The sequence below is a fragment of the Apteryx rowi genome, unplaced genomic scaffold, assembly GCF_003343035.1.
Source record: "Apteryx rowi isolate R43461 unplaced genomic scaffold, aptRow1 scaffold_222, whole genome shotgun sequence".
In the NCBI taxonomy this organism is placed as follows: Eukaryota; Metazoa; Chordata; class Aves; order Apterygiformes; family Apterygidae; genus Apteryx; species Apteryx rowi.
The window spans coordinates 202,199-217,788 of record NW_020448553.1 but is presented as its reverse complement, the minus strand read 5'-3'; positions in this window follow the sequence as shown (position 1 = coordinate 217,788).

Here is a 15,590-nt window from a genome sequence, read left to right as displayed (position 1 = left end):
TTCAGGACTTTTGATTTTAAGCTCTGGGGTCAGGGAACTTTATCATCTTCCTTGGCTGTGGTACCAACCACAGTAGGACACATCCCAGCTAAAGGCCCAAGGCATTATAATAGCATGAACTGATGAAATTCATGAAATTATGATAATAATTAAATGAATTGTCATGAAATGGTGATAATAATGGAAGACACTATTAAAGACTGTCGTGAGCTACAAGAGTTTCCCTGTGTACCTGCACTAACTTTGTTCCTCCATGGCAAATATAGAGCAGTTGCTTCTCTGAGCTGAAAATATTCTGCCAGGCAATTGTAAATTAATGTTCCATCCTTTACCTGTGAAAAATCTTTTAACATTGCTATATCATTAAATATTTAGTTTCAATGATAATACTTTGTTTTCTCTCATTGTGTTTTTAAATTTTTAAATATTTTAATGCTAATTTAGGTTTCTACACAATTCTTAGGAGATTTTAACATCTTAAATAAATGATTTCAAGTCTTTCTTAGTCTTTACAACATCTCTACAAGGCAAGTAATTATTCTGTATTTTACCAGGGAAAAAAATGACAAGGAGAATTTGATTTGTTCAAGATTAAATTTTCAGCCAAGTCGACATTAGACTCTGCATGGCTCCTAATAGTGTTCAGTTCTTCACACTCTACTTTTTCTAAAACTTTAGTTGGCACTTAATAAAATTAAGCACACGCTTTTCTAGCTATGGTATTAAAACCATAGCAAGGCCAGCTAGGACAATGTTGGTGCAAAAGAGCAATACTTGACCTCTTCAGAGCAAAGGCAGCAAAGGCTTGGTTAGGAAATAGGCAGCTGTATTCTCTGGCAATGCTGACTATTGCCGCAGTCTAAAATGAACTGATGTTCTCTACGTTCCAGGACAGCTATAGGTAAAAATGGCACAATGCAGCTTGCTAATAGGAATTTGTTTATTTGGGAGGCAGCATGGCTTCTTCATGGGCATGGAGAGATCAGGGCAGAAACTGCAAGTTACTCTTGCACTGCTGGTAGCTTCACCCTGGAGTAACACCACCAGAAATCTTAATGTACATTGCTTTGGCCATATATCCATAGAACTGCAGTTATGCTCTTCTCCCCAGGACCACGCTCCTCATCATTTGGTTTCTCTTTCAAGGATATTGAAACCTAGTCTTATTCTGGTCAGAACAAGAATAAAAGATTTTTCTTGGAGCAAAAGCAGGATTTTGCCATACCAGAACATTGTCAACCTGAGCTGGTTCTGGAGGCAACCTGCATGTGGTGCTTGAGAAGGAACCGAAAAAGACTCAAATGGGGTTTTGCTTTTTTCTGGTTATGAACAGCATGGTGAGGGCTTAGCTAATACTCCTAAGTGTATTTTTATTTTCTGGTCTTCAAATTTGGACCTGTTGTTTTGAACAGATGAGTCCTGCCACCACACGACTGAACTGCCTCTTATTCCATTCACTTAAGAACTTTTTGCATGGGGCATCAAAGTGTTTTAAAACCATACTCCTGTGCCTGTCCCACCCCCTGCTTTACCCAAGTGATGAGCTGCAGTAATGCTATTCTCACAGCATGTAGTGTAACGCTCAGCACCCATCAGCCTCATGGATTTCACAGCTCTTTACACATAAATGATGCCTAGCTCCAGCCCTTTAAGGCAGTGGTGAGTCACATGTCACAGTATAGGAAGCTGAGGGACAGCTGTAGGAAGTGGCTCGCCTACAGTCCCCCGGGGCAGGGCAGGGAAATCTGATTACAGAAAGGGTTCTCAAAAGCTCTCCAAGTGTGAGCTGCTGCCAAAATTCACAAAGGCAAAGCAGTTTAAAAGCAACGCTCTTTATTGAAGAAGTGCCCAGATTTTTTCAAGACTGAAAGAATTTGTCTCAAGGCAGGTGTGTCCATGGGGACTGGTTTTAGTAGCGCTAAGGAATGTGTGTGGAAGGGATTGGCAGCCTGCCACAGGGCAGAAGAAAGAGAAATTCATGCCCATTATTATGCTCCCTTGTACTGTCTTCGCTTTTGTTTTTGTATTTTTTTTTTCTCTGTGGTATCCTTCCTCTTTCCTCTTCAGAAATCCCTTTGTAATATCCCCCTGGCTCTGACTGCACCCACCCTCACCTTGGGCCTGAACTCTCTGCTTCTCTTGGTGTCAGAGAGATGATCAAACACACAGCCACGTGCCCACATCTGAGTTGGCAGCTACCTGCATGTGCTGGAGGTGGGTGTGGGGATCTTGCCTGAAGGCTCTAGGGAGCTTGGCAGAGCTGTGCTCACCCAGCTCACTGCCTTTGCACATGCTGTTTGTCAGCACTTACAGACTGGATTCCTGAAAAACTGTTAGGGACAGAGGAGCAGCCACAGAAATCAGAAGAAAAAAAAAAAAAAAAAAAAAAGAACAGTCATCAGGGATGCTTGAGTATCCTGGTTAGTTCTGTAAATAGACTGTGCTGCCCTGCTGCATTCAAGTATGGGAGTAGGCATGAGATCCAGAATCAGGTCATCTTTGCCCAGATGTATTTTTTGGAAGATCAGAAGATGGATCAGGGAGTTTTATGATAGGAGCAGGGAACAGGAAAGGATAGCAAAATATTTTGCACAACTAGGAGGAAAGGGTCAAAGGCAGCACGAAGAAAGGTGCTGGAGTCAAAGAGGGATAATGAGCTCTAGTGTTTTCCCCTCCAGAAGCAGTCAGCACTGAAGCATCAGTATACAGCTGAGGGTGGATAGATTGAATGCATGTAGAGGATGGCACATAGAGAGCTCAGAGTGAGCTCTCAGGAATGGAGGGGCTGAGATCAATCCTTACTGATGTGACAGGCTCTTGGGGACAGTTCTGACAGAGCCATAGGATGCTTCTGCATTTTCTTGGATTACTGAAGGAGAAAGTCTTGTGAAGAGCTAAGATCTGAGCAGAGCTAGAAGCAGGTGTTCATGCTTGGGAAGTTTAGGAGCTTGACCGTGCTGTTAATCAGTATACCAGGTGCAAAGTGAACCCTCACACATTCACTGCCCCAGGAATGACCCTGTTCCCAATCCAGAAAATCTTTGCTTCCTATTTTAGGCTTTACATTACCTCTTAGTCCTGGGCCTCTCCTGAATGCACTTGGGTATTCATGCTTGGGACCATTATGAACAAAGGTCATTAAACCTTGTCATATACAATATGTCTAGCTGGAGTTTCCTTGGGCCGCCAGAGAAGGCAAAAAAAACGGGCCTCCATGACACTTCTCCTTGGCAATAGTCCAAATAGCCTCTGCCTTTAGGCTTGGTCTGTAAGGGCATTTTCCAAAAACTGATCACATGTAACTTTCTATGACCTTGTAGCCCTTGCTTTACTTTTATGAATGAATCTCTATTAAAAGCAGGGGGTAAATCTATTTTCTTTGTCCTTCTTTCAGTTTACAAATTTGTCTTCTCCTATAGCCAGCTGTTAAAAGATTGGTTCTGCCCCTGCTTTCACCTTTCCTGTTTTATCAGCTAAGACGTCAAACTGAGGGCCTGACCACTTGGTGTTAAAGATCCATGGCTCTTTTTGTAAGGCTGTGGCCTGGCCAATCTAGACTCTAAATGCTGCCTTGTCTTACAGTTTCAGTTTGAGTTAGCCTCTCACACCCTAAATTGCTAGGTGTCTTTGCCCTGAGCAATGAACAGCTTCTGTGTCCTAATTCAGGGGTGACAGCAGTTAAGCAACAGGTGAAAGAAACAGTGTGTATTTCTGACTCATGAGCACTGCCRAGAGGCTTAATTTTTTAGCTCTTGCAAATTATTTGACATCCACAGGTGAAAAGTGTTGTAGAAATGTTTACGATGGCTTATTATTTTGGTCCCGTTGTTATTCTTATTTCTATTACCCCTTCCCAATTTAGTTTCCTTCTGCAAGATTGCACCTTCTTGCTCTGCGCCTGCCTCAAGGATAGGCAAAAACTGCCCATAAAAAAATTTTGCTTAGAACACAGATAGCTCATGAACTGCTCCAAAGCTGACACACAGCAAAACTTCCCCACTCTGCTGATGAAGTGGTATTTAGCTAAGCCATTTAATACCTCCCTCCAGATAATTATCCCTGATCAGTTGTGGTTAGATGTGCTTGTGACTTCCCAGCCTGCTGCAACCACAGTGGTGGCTGCAGGAAGCTATCTGATAGGAAGCTAACTGTCATACTGGCTGAAGAAGGAAAAATCTGAATATTTGTTGGGAGCATGGTGAGGGGTTTAGCTTGTGGGTGCTGGGGAGATGTGACATGGACAGGATTATGAGGTTGGGCTGCCATTGCAGCAGGAAGACCTCATGGGGTGGGCCTTAGTTTAGGGAATAGGTGGGCACACAGAATGGAAGAGTGGACATGAAGGAGTTGTTGTTCTGGTTGAGAAAGATAATGTTCTACAGGTTTGGGATCTGCTTTGTAGAGTTGGGCAGATGCTTTTGAAGACAGATGGGCAGTGACTATTCAAGGTTACCTCAAAAAACACTTTAAAAAATGTATTTTAATATTCCAGAATAATCTAACAATTTTCCCTCAGAACACAGAGTAGCTCACATGGCTGCTCTGCAGTAACCTCTAGGGTACGTTTGCTTTCAGCCCTGCTGCAACCTTAGATCACCTAGGAAAAACAGCTTCTCCCACATAGACGAGATGGATCTGCTTTCTCTTCCAAGACTGGCGTACGCCATTGCCAGTCTCACAGTCTTTCTCCACATAGTGCCTTAGGTAGGGCATGTACAGAGCGGAGAGGCTTGTTATCTACATTTTGCTGTTGCATCAAAGGAAGTTGCAGATGCTCAACATGGATCTGATCCAATACTCTTTGAAGTCAATGAAAACCCTTCCATTGACCTCTCATTCAGTCTCCCTCTCTCAGTAGCTCCTTATGCAAATCGTAGTCTATTTTGTGTGTCTCTCYAACAAAATCAGCATGTTTCTCCTTTGCGGCACCTCATACCAAACCTTTCAGAATTCTTGGCATTCTCTTTTTCTGAGGAAGCATGACTTGAAAACAGATTAGAGCCATCCAAAGAGGGGGAAGAAGAAGCAAGCCCTGACCCTGCAAACCTGTGGAAGTACCAATTACTGAAAACTATTATCAACTGACTGCAGTAGGACTGCTCACCTGGGTAACAGCCAGAGGGAATAGGCCTTGGATAAGGACCTGCTGAAAATCAGACACAGTGCAAATCAATGCAGGCCACTTGACAGCAGAAGGTTGTCAGGAAGCCAAACTGGAAAGAACTGTCCAAGCCTAAAATGAAATCCTCTGCATTTGCAAAAAAAAAAAAAAAAGGATGGAAGTAGAGAGCACAAAAGTCCCAGAAACCTCAGGGCAAAACTGTTGAAAAATGAGACCAAAATTCACAGTAGAGGCTAAAACTAAAAAGTGGTGCAGTCCTATTTGTAATGACTGGGATGCAATCCTAATGCTTTGTGCCTTTTAAGATAGTCCTTATGTATTCATGTGCCAGCGGCCCCCCCCTTAACAATTAAAAATCCGTGATACAGATTAAAGCGATAGCAGGTGGCAATCTAATTGCTATCAATCGTCTATCCGAACGTCTCATTTGTCATATCGGCTCCCTACAGCTGGCTCTCAACCCTGTTTATCCTCAGGGCTATTACGACAGGTTCAAGAAGGTACGGACGCGGGAGCTGCATTTGCAGGCTGCCAGGGTGGTTTGGAGGCAGCCGGTGGATAGGGGTAAGGGAGGAGCGGGGCGTCCAGGTGCCGCGGCCTGCAGCAGGGAGCCTGAGGTGAGCTACCAGGGTACCGGCTGAGCACCCTTGTCACACTATTCACAGGCATCGCTCATTGTGGGGCTCCGTATTCAGTGTCTGATGTGGCTGTCTGGTACCAGCTTGAGTCTTCGGCCTACGAGTGACTAAAGGGAGGATTAATGTGGGTTATATCGCTCAACAGGCCTTGTCTGGAGCCGGAAAGCAGCAAGCCATTGAGGCAGCAGCACAGCAAATGGCAAGTGCTGAGCTCCTGCGTCTTTCCATTAGCAAGAGCAATAATGCTAATTTCAACTAATTTCAGGGCTGCTTTAGTGGTGTGAGTAACAGCACTTTATTTCAAGATGTTGTTTCATCATAGAGAGCTCTGCCTTTTTTCCGTTACACCCTGAAGCCCAGCCGGGGGCAGAGGTGGTTTCTTGCTGTGCAGTACAAGGAGCCGGATTTCCAGCTCGCTTCCCCGGCACTGGGGGCCGCTGACACGAGGGACACTGCGCAGGCAGTAACGTCGCACGGCCTGTCACCTGTCAGCCCGGGCGGCGGCCTCACCCGCCGGCGCTGCGGGAGGCGAGGCTGCCCCGGCCCGGGCGCGGCGGCACGGCGCGGCGAGCACCATGACGGGCCGCCCGCCATGACGGGCCGCCGCCGCTCCGCGCTGCGCCACAAGATGGCGACAGAGAACCGGTTTCCAGGAGGGCCGAGGCCAGGCGCGGCGCCCTGTCAATGCTCTTTTCACGTTTGGTAAAGAGGCAAACATTTTTAATGAGACCCGGTGTTGTTGTATGTTCGGCGACCAAAAGAAGGGGTTTGTGCCCCAAAGTTCACCTCTTTTCTCCGCACTTCTCTGGTTAGTCCCTCAAAAGGTGCTGCCTCTGCCTACAGATCCTCACCGCTTTAGGCTGCCTTGCGCAACCGTGGTACAGCAGCATGGCTACCCACACGGGACGGAAAATGACACTTGTGGAGTTATGTTGCCACCCATGAGAAACGCTTCATTTCCAAAAGGCGGCCAGCAAAGCAAACAGGAGAGAGGTGTGCGAAATCAGAGGGGCTGACACACCGGGTGAAACGTGTTCCCAGGGACACCTGTTTTGGGGGCTCACAGGGAGCCCTGGTTGCTGTCTGCAGCTCTGCCAGAGCAGCAGGGAGGGCTGGCCCTGCCTCCCCACTCTGTGCCCGCAGCTGGCAGAGGCTGCCAGCGTCCGACGGGACGCTGGGGCACATGGGCGTCCTGGTGGGCCCACACCAGCCTCCCCTTGCACCGGATGGTAAGGTCGAGCCAGTTTGAGCCTTCATAGGCACTGTGCAGACAGAGCAATCTCTGGGCAAGAGCACGATGCACAGAAATGCTCAGCACCAGGGCAGGTGGGGAGTTGCGCCCACCTGGGCTGCATGGCGGTATGATAACATCACTACTTCGCTTGAGCTCTCATCCGAGAAAGCAACGTGGTGATACATAGCTTTTCCTGGATCTAATTCATGTTTTGCAACAAAATTCTTTTCTTTCCCCACTACTAAATAACTGTTCATCACAAATCTGCTGCTCATACAATGCATACATTAGGGAAAATACTCAAGGCTTTGTAGACTTCAGCACCAGTTGTAAAACCCTACTTGCAGTTTTGGGTTCAGTACCTCAAAGGAGGTGACTTGAAGATAAATGGCTAAAGTTCTCCCAAATGTGGTATGATACCATGCTGACCACCTGCAAAGTGGTATGCTCCCCTTTGCCCTTCACCTTAAAAGCAAAATGAGATATCCCTGAAACTGGCAGGAGGGGAGCTGTCCTGGAAAGAAGTAAATTGAATATGATGGCTAGAAAAAACTGTCCACGCTGTGAATTTTTTGAAATGTCTCTTTTCACACCCAACAAAAGCTTGCAGGAGTTTGACTGCCAAGTATTCCAGAGTTTCCATCTGAACACAACATGCTTCAGCCCAGAAGTGCAAAGTCTAGGCACAAATTTATCTGCAGTTAGTTTTCTCATCTTCAAAGGTCTCCATGACATTGGCCTCTGGAGTTAAAGGCATAGACCTACCATGCAGTGTGTAGTTTGTCTGCTGGCATTTGGTTGGAAGACAGTAACATTTGACTTGAAATGCAGACAGGCAGAGCTTGAGTGGGGAGGGAGAARAGGGAGCAGGGTGGCTAGCGAAAGAAGGTGGCACCAGTATACATGGTGTCAAGGGCAGAGAGGAGTGTGCGACAGGGGAGGGAATGAGGAACTCACTAGGATGAGGTGATATGGATAAGGGGGTTTAGTAGGTAACTGGGATTAGTGAGGAAAGAGATTCAACATCTCTGAGCCTTCAGTAGAATATATAACTTGGATCCAATTTTACGGCCCAGGCTATCTTTGCTAATATTACACTTCAAAGCATGGGGATATGTTCACCAATTAAACTCAAATTGCATTTGATAGCAGGAAAGCACTGTCAATGCCATGACCAAATATACACCTTGAAATATATTATTGTCCCTCAGTGGCTTTTCCCACAACTGCAGACCCAAGAATCTGAACTACAGTGAGGCAGCATCTCTGCCTTTTGAAGAGAGGAAAATCCAGGGTGTGAATAACAGGCAGAAGCCCTGGGAATGCAGGAGCTGCACTGTAAGGTCGCACAGAGGATTTGAAATGAATGGTGGCRTGGCATAAAGAGGGCACTGAATTCACATGCGCTCCCCTAAGCCTTTGTGCGCCCATGCGGGGCCAGCTCTGGCTGCCCAGCTCGGCAGTGTTAATTAAGGGATTCCCACTGCCCAGGAACAGGTGCAGCCCCACCCAAACAACAACGCTGGCAGACAGCAGAGAGCAAATCGGGCTAAATCCCTCCACTGCACATTGCAGTGCTGAGCYGGGACAGGTGGCCCCGGGTAATGCGGCTTCAGTCCTCACACTGGGGCGGGAAGCTGCAGCAGCTCATTGGGATCCACGTTTATCTATTATATGATAACTCCTTGTGGGCTTTATTGCTGTGGAAGCCAATGGAGGCATGGATTAAATAAAACAGCCTGTATGTTACCGGTAGTGGAATTATTCCTACAAATTTCTGACAGCTTGCAAATGAAGGCACGGACTAGGGAGACATTACTTTCTCCAGCTACCACTTCCTCGCCAATGCTGTCTATTTGTCATTTGCTTGTTTAGCTATAATTGATCAGAAAGATCTTGTATCTTTATGCATGGGCATACATGCAGCCCAAACCCTTGGATTTACAGTGCTTATGTACCTTTAGGACTTGCTATGTCCAGCAGAGATCTTGAGCTTTTCAGTAACAAAAAAAAGAAGTAATTGTCATGTGATTTGATCTTTGATGTTTTGTTACATTACTGCATTTGTGTTTTTGCAGTAGATGTGTCCTGCCATCAGTTTCTTGTCTGTTGATCTGCAGAAGGGTATAATACTGCTCAGGACTGGGGGCAGCACAGGTAAGCTTCCAGGATTGTATTATGCACTAAGTGGTGCATCATGACTTCCGTCTTGTGTACGTGTGGCTCTGCTAACCACAGATCTACATCCCTTGCAAGCTTTCATACAGTTATCCTTACAGCTACTGTGAGTCAGTGAAGGGTTGTCTGCACTTAATAGATAGGACTGAACTATAAAAGCGTAGATTCCTCCCACTGAACAGAAGCGCCCAAGTTAAGGTTTAATCGGTGCAGGACCAAAAGTCAGACAGAATAAGCATGGGCCAGACTGGGACGTAGGCTCCTAGATACTTCAAAAGTCTCCTTAGGTATCCAGACCTTTAGATGTCAGAATGCCTTGAAGAACATGTAGCTGCCTAAATATTAGGCCTTTAAATTGAAGGTAAAAATTTTTGGTTCCTTCTAATGCCAGTGAAATGTGACTGGCGTCTCCAAAGACCAACTGACTCTCTCTTAAGAAAGATTCTTCCTGAGGGTGGTTTGCTATACCCACCTTTCTCCTTTAGCTATTAACGACTAACTTATACTTAGGGATTCAGTTGTCTAAACATAGATGTCCTGTCCCATTTCAGATGCTCTCAGGTGTTCCCTAAGGCCTCCATTGTGCTTCCAGAAAGATGCACATGTCCTGTGGGTCCTGTGTCATATCTGTGAATGCCAAGAAATGTCTTGGATACTGTATAGTACCTAATATGGCACTAGACACGTGTGTGCCAGGAACTGAATCCCTCTCCTAATTAATGTCCAGCTTTTGACTGGCTGAAGTTAGAGGCCACGACTCCCAACCTAAATGATTTGCTTGAGGTCACACAGGATGTCTGTGCCAGAAGCATGTGCTTACAAGCTCAAAAAAAAAGAGCAAAAAAGAGGATCCTGGGAATTACAAATCCATCAGTGTAACCATGATAATGAGAGTCAATTATTAATCAATCTGTAAGCACATAAATGATAAGGCAATAGAACATATCAATATGGATTAATCGAGAACATATCACTTCAAATTATTCAGTGTCCTTATTTGAAGGACTAACTAGCCAAGTGTATAAAGGGGATAGATGTGATATATATTTTAACTTTGTTAGTGCCAAAAGCCTTACTCTTCTTATAAACAAAACTGGATAATGAGGTCCAAATGAAACCAGCATTAGAATGACTGCATAATGATTGCAATCACACTGAAGCACTTATCAGCGGTTCACTGTCAAAGCTGGACATTCCAAGTGGGTCCTGCAGGCGTCTGCCATGGCCCCAGTTCATCTCAATCTTTTCAACAATAAATTGGCTACTGGAAAATAGAGTAGTTAATAAAGCTCCTGACAGCACTGGCTGGGAGAGGTTGCTTTGGAGAACAGAATCAGAACTCTAATTGATCTTCAGAGATTGGAGACTGTCTGAAATCAATAAGTTGCACTGTAATAAAGACAAGTGTAAAATGCAATCTTGGGACAAAAGAAAAATCAAATGCACAGTTGTAAAATGGGGAATAACTAATAGGCAGCAATACTGCAGGAATGGATTGACTGACTATTGTGAACCACATATTAGATAAAACTGGATCAAACCTATGCAGAAAAACAAATGTCTTGGGGATATATTGACAGCAATGTTTTGGGTAAAACACTGAGGTAATTATTCTGCTCTACTTGGCACTGGTGAGGCTTAGCTGAAGCATAGTGCCCAGTTCTGGACACCACACTTGAAGAAAAATACAGGCACACTGGGGAAGATTAGTAGAGAACAACAAAAGAGATTTAAAAAAGTGCGCACTGAAGGGGAATAGATTTGTTTAGTCTCAAAAAGAGATCATTGAGAGGAGATATGATAACAATCTTCTTTTAGAGGAGAATGAGCAATATTCTCCCATGCCTACTATGAAGGTGAGCCTTGGAGAAGAGGTACCAGGACAGGCAAAACAGTACAACTCATGTGTGGACAAGTTCCAAAGAAAATGCAGCATCTCCTTATATAGATGTTTTTCATGTCCCTGACTTGGTTAATAATTAGCCACAAAGATAAAAGGCTCAGGGCTAAATGGATGCAGAGATGTGGTTTTGCAATGCCTAAATTGTAGGCACTGGGCACCAACCCCAAGGCTCATGGTATGGTGAGAGGCAGGTGATCAACAAACAGTGCAGTACTGAGCCAGCAAGCTCAGCAAGGAGCCAACAAATGTAGTAAGACATCTGGCTCTGGGCTGGAGGAGAACCTAACTGCCCTTGGAAGTGGAGATCTGGGGATCTTCGCTGGAGATCCTTTCCTGGAACTGGACACCCAAGGCAAGCCCTTGCTTACTAAAAATCATCAGGGTATTTTTCCCATCATATTACAGCCAAGACTGTTCAGCAAAACATGAACTATGTARGAGGTCTCTTCAGCAGAAACCCTTTGGGGTTAAACAGTAGCTGAAGAGAGATTTTTGAGCAGCTTAGACATCTAACTTGTTTTTCCACCTCTGGTTTTACCTGCATCTGTAAGTCTGGCACCTATTTCCAAGACAGCAATCATTCACTTAAGACTTGGGTCTTACTGAATAGTATCTACTAATTTTAATAAAACTATTTGCTGCTTGAATTCTAAAAAGCCATTATACAAATTCATAGAAGAGAAAATAAATCTATCAAGAGCTATTAGACGCACAGAAACGGCCTCTGGCACAAGAAGTCTCTGAGCTCTTGTCCACTGCCACAAACAGGTGAGGGAACTAGATGGACCTATGCCATCCCTCAAATACATGAGCCTAGTATAGCCATCTCTTTGTTCTTATGGATTCAATGGGAAAATTTCATGAACAATTTCAAAGCTAAGGAAGAAATCTGCTATCAACATTTGACAAAGTCACAGAGTAGGAAGGCCATCTCAACACTGATGAAGCTTGAAAACCCATCGGGAGCAACCCAATGACTGTGAATACCAGAATGACAGAGAGAGGGTGAAGTGCAATAATAAAAAGTCATGCATTTGGGACATATTGTACAAATGTGTACTATGACTGTGGTATCAGTAGTCCTTGCCAGACAGAGGAGGAAAAACACATTAAGGTACTAGTTAAGGACAAAGTGGCTATGAGCCTCTGAAGGAACATGGCCATGAAAAGGGTAAATATAACCTTCACAGTACCAAATGAAGGGTTTTGGCAGAGAGGCGGGTGTTGATAGCATTCTCCAAGAAGCTGTGAGTGCTCTCCTAGATGATTGTGTACAATTACAATTCTGGTTGTCCCAGATGATTAACACATACTGAGAAAAGGCCAGGGAAAGGTGATTTGGGGGATAAAGAAACAGGGCGTCTAATCCTGAGCTTACTTTGTTTAGCCTAGCAAAATGAGAGCTGAGAAGGAGCATGGCTACTGTATTTAAGCCTAAGGGAAAATACCATGGAGGTAGAGATCTTTAATAGGACAACACTTGCACACGATCAAATGGGAATAAACCAAGAAGAAATAAATAAAGGGAGAAAATAAGAAAACAGGAGGAGTTTCTGATCCACGAAGAGAAGTGATGAGAAGAAAAGCCTCTTATTTCTATATAATTTATAGCTTGATATATTTATGGAAGGGAGAGTGTATCATGGTTGTCAGAGGAATGGTGTAACAGGAATGGAAAAATGCCCTATTATCCCAGTGTGACAGGGCTCTTACTCATGAGAAATTGTCAGGAACCAAAAATTGAAGAGCCTCCTTCCAGCTGATGCTAGGGAGCCTTATTATGTTATATTATCTAACCTTATGTTATCTAACATTTTTATCAATTGCCACCTGCTTTGTTGTCTACAAACCCTTCCGCAGTCATAATGACAGTCTTTTATAGTTTTCCAAATGGGTGGTCCTCCGGGACAGAATAAAGAGTTATGAGGATCTGGTATAAAGGTATCATCCCCCCTCCTCTTCAGTGGTTTTGCGAACTGGAAAATAAGAGACTCCTCATCAAAACGTGCTTTTTAAATACTGCTTTCCTCTGATTCACAAATCCTCGACAGGGGAACGGGAAGAGATGCCCCACTGTCGGTACCTGCGAAGGACGTGAAAAGCTCGGCAGGCTCGCTATGACCTTCGCCCTCCGCGGCCCTGGGGAGCCCCGGGCGTCGGGCCGCGGGGCCGGGCTGCCCCGGCGCCGCGGGCGGGTCCTGCCCCGCCGCAACCCGCCGGCGCGGCCGAGGGAGACGCGGCTCCGGGCGCCTGGGGGGCGGCACTAGCGCCCGCCGGGAGCCCGTTTGCGGGGCTGGGCTTGCGCGGCCTCACTCCGCAGCAGCGCTCCGGGGGAGCCACCGCCGCCTAGCCGAAACATCCCGCCGGCAGGAACCGCTTCCGCGCCCGCCTCTCCCACCGCGCCGCCCTCCGCACACGGCCGGAGGGCGCTTCCAGGCCCCGAAGCCGCCGTGTCCTCCGGCCTCCCCGCCGTGAAAGCGACACGGGGACGGCCGCACGGCGAGCCCTGCTCCCTGCCCCGGCCCGCCAGGGCACCGCGGCCGCCCTGCCCGGGGCCCCGTGCCAGGGCCGGGCAGGAGCCTGCCCACGCTGCCAGCCTGCCCACGGAGCCGGCCCTCCCGGCCCGTGGGCATCGCCCACCGCAGCCAGCCCTGCTCACACCTGAACGCTCCCGACAAAGAAAGCAGACCGCAGCCGCAAGGCTATGCCTGCCTCCGCAGCCTGCGCTTTTGCTCGTGATCCTTGAACTCGGCTATCCCCGTTGATTTAAATGATATTAGCTTTGAACCCTTCTATTGTCAGGCCAATTTAGAAGCTGATGAAACAGTAAATTGTTAGTGGAAACGTAGGCAGCTTTGTGCTCTGCCAAGCAGGTGCCTGGCGGTTTTAGTCAAGGATTGGTAAATTTACAAGAGTGCAGTGGTCGTGTCCTCCCCAGGCTATTGTGAAATTCAGGAGCGAACAAAGGAGAACGTGAATATTCACACAGCCGCCTTTCAGCGTGTGGCATTTCTCCGCAATGTTTAAAGCACTTTTTTTTGGTTAAAAAAAAACCAACAACAAAAAACAAAATCAGAAAGTACCTGTTTGCGTTTTAAAGCGCATGGAAATCATCCGTGAGCAACCATATAATCTGATTTGCTAAGCAATCTGCGAGGCGATTGCACATCATTTATAATGTTCATTGAGCATTTTGCTTAATTGTGTCTCTTTTTGTAAAGGAAGCACAGCCCCCTCCCGGCTGCGGGCTGCACAAGTGGCGAGATTCCCATGGACGGCCCGGCCGGCAGCTTTGCCGCAGACAGACGCTGCGCTCGCGCGAGGTTTTTCCCAAGCGGAACGAGCGGCGCCGTCCGCACATGCACGTCTGGGTGCTGAGAAAAGGGCCCAGGTACGAGCTGGCTGGTTGAACTCGCTCTATTCACAGCCTCGGCAGGTGCTGCCTTGCCCGGGGGCTGCGAGTCCGCGGACGCTCGTTTCTCGGGAAGACTCGCCCGGCGGCGGCGGGCCCGGGGCGCCCCAGGGGCGCGCAGTGGGCCCGGCCCGCGGGATGAGGCTGCCTCCGTCCGCCAGCTCCTAACCGCCCAGCCTGGCAGGCGGTGCGGAGCCGGCGGAGGAGCGCGGGGAAGCGGCACCGGGAGGGGATGTGCTTCCCCGCCTCGGAGACGGCCTCGCTGCAGGGCCCCTGCCCGTTCCGCGGGTTGCTTGCCGGCGGCGAGTCACGGCTCTGCCCGCCCGCGGGCCGGCAGCCGCGTGGGGGCTGCGGGGCGTCTCACGGCGGGGCAGCGCCGGCAGCCTGAGCTGCACCGGAGGGACGCGCCGCAGCGGGGCTTGCACCAGCCCCTCGCAGCCAGCGACCTGTTGCCTCGCAGGGGCAGCACACTGCAAGCAGAGCTGCCCCTCCGTGCCGCGGGGGGAGGCAGGAGAACGAGCCGGGGCTCGGCAGGCACAGGGCTGGGCTGGGCTGGGCTGGCAGCCTGCCCGCCTCGAGGAGAGCGCTCTGGCGGGGCCTGGGGCGAGGGGGAGCCCGCGCCGCCCGCCCGCCGCTCGCCCACACCTTGCCGGCCGCGGCCGCCCAGCCGCACCATATAATTTGATTTTCCTCCGTGCCCGCAGATCGATTGCAGCTCATTTGTTACATTCAGCGGCTCCTCGGGGCGGGGGCGCGGGGGAGCAGGGCGGGCCGGGGGAGCCCTCCCTCCGCCCCCCGCCCGCCACGGCACAAGTGTTGGGATTCCCATGGGCTGTGCCTGCTCTCCAGCTTGCCGCGCTGGCACCCCGGCCCGAGCGGCCGGCAGAGGGGGGTTTGTAGACACGCTGACCTCCGCGATCTCGGCTTCAAAGAGCCTGAAAGGAGGCTCTTTATGGTGCATTACCAGCCGGGCGCCCAGGTACCAGCTCGGAGGGGAAGGCGCGCAGCCGCGCCGACCCCGGCTGCAGGTGCCTCCTCAGCCGGGCGTGCGCGGGGCCCGCGGCCGCCCCGCCGCCAGCGCGCCGCCTTTGTGGGGCCGCCCC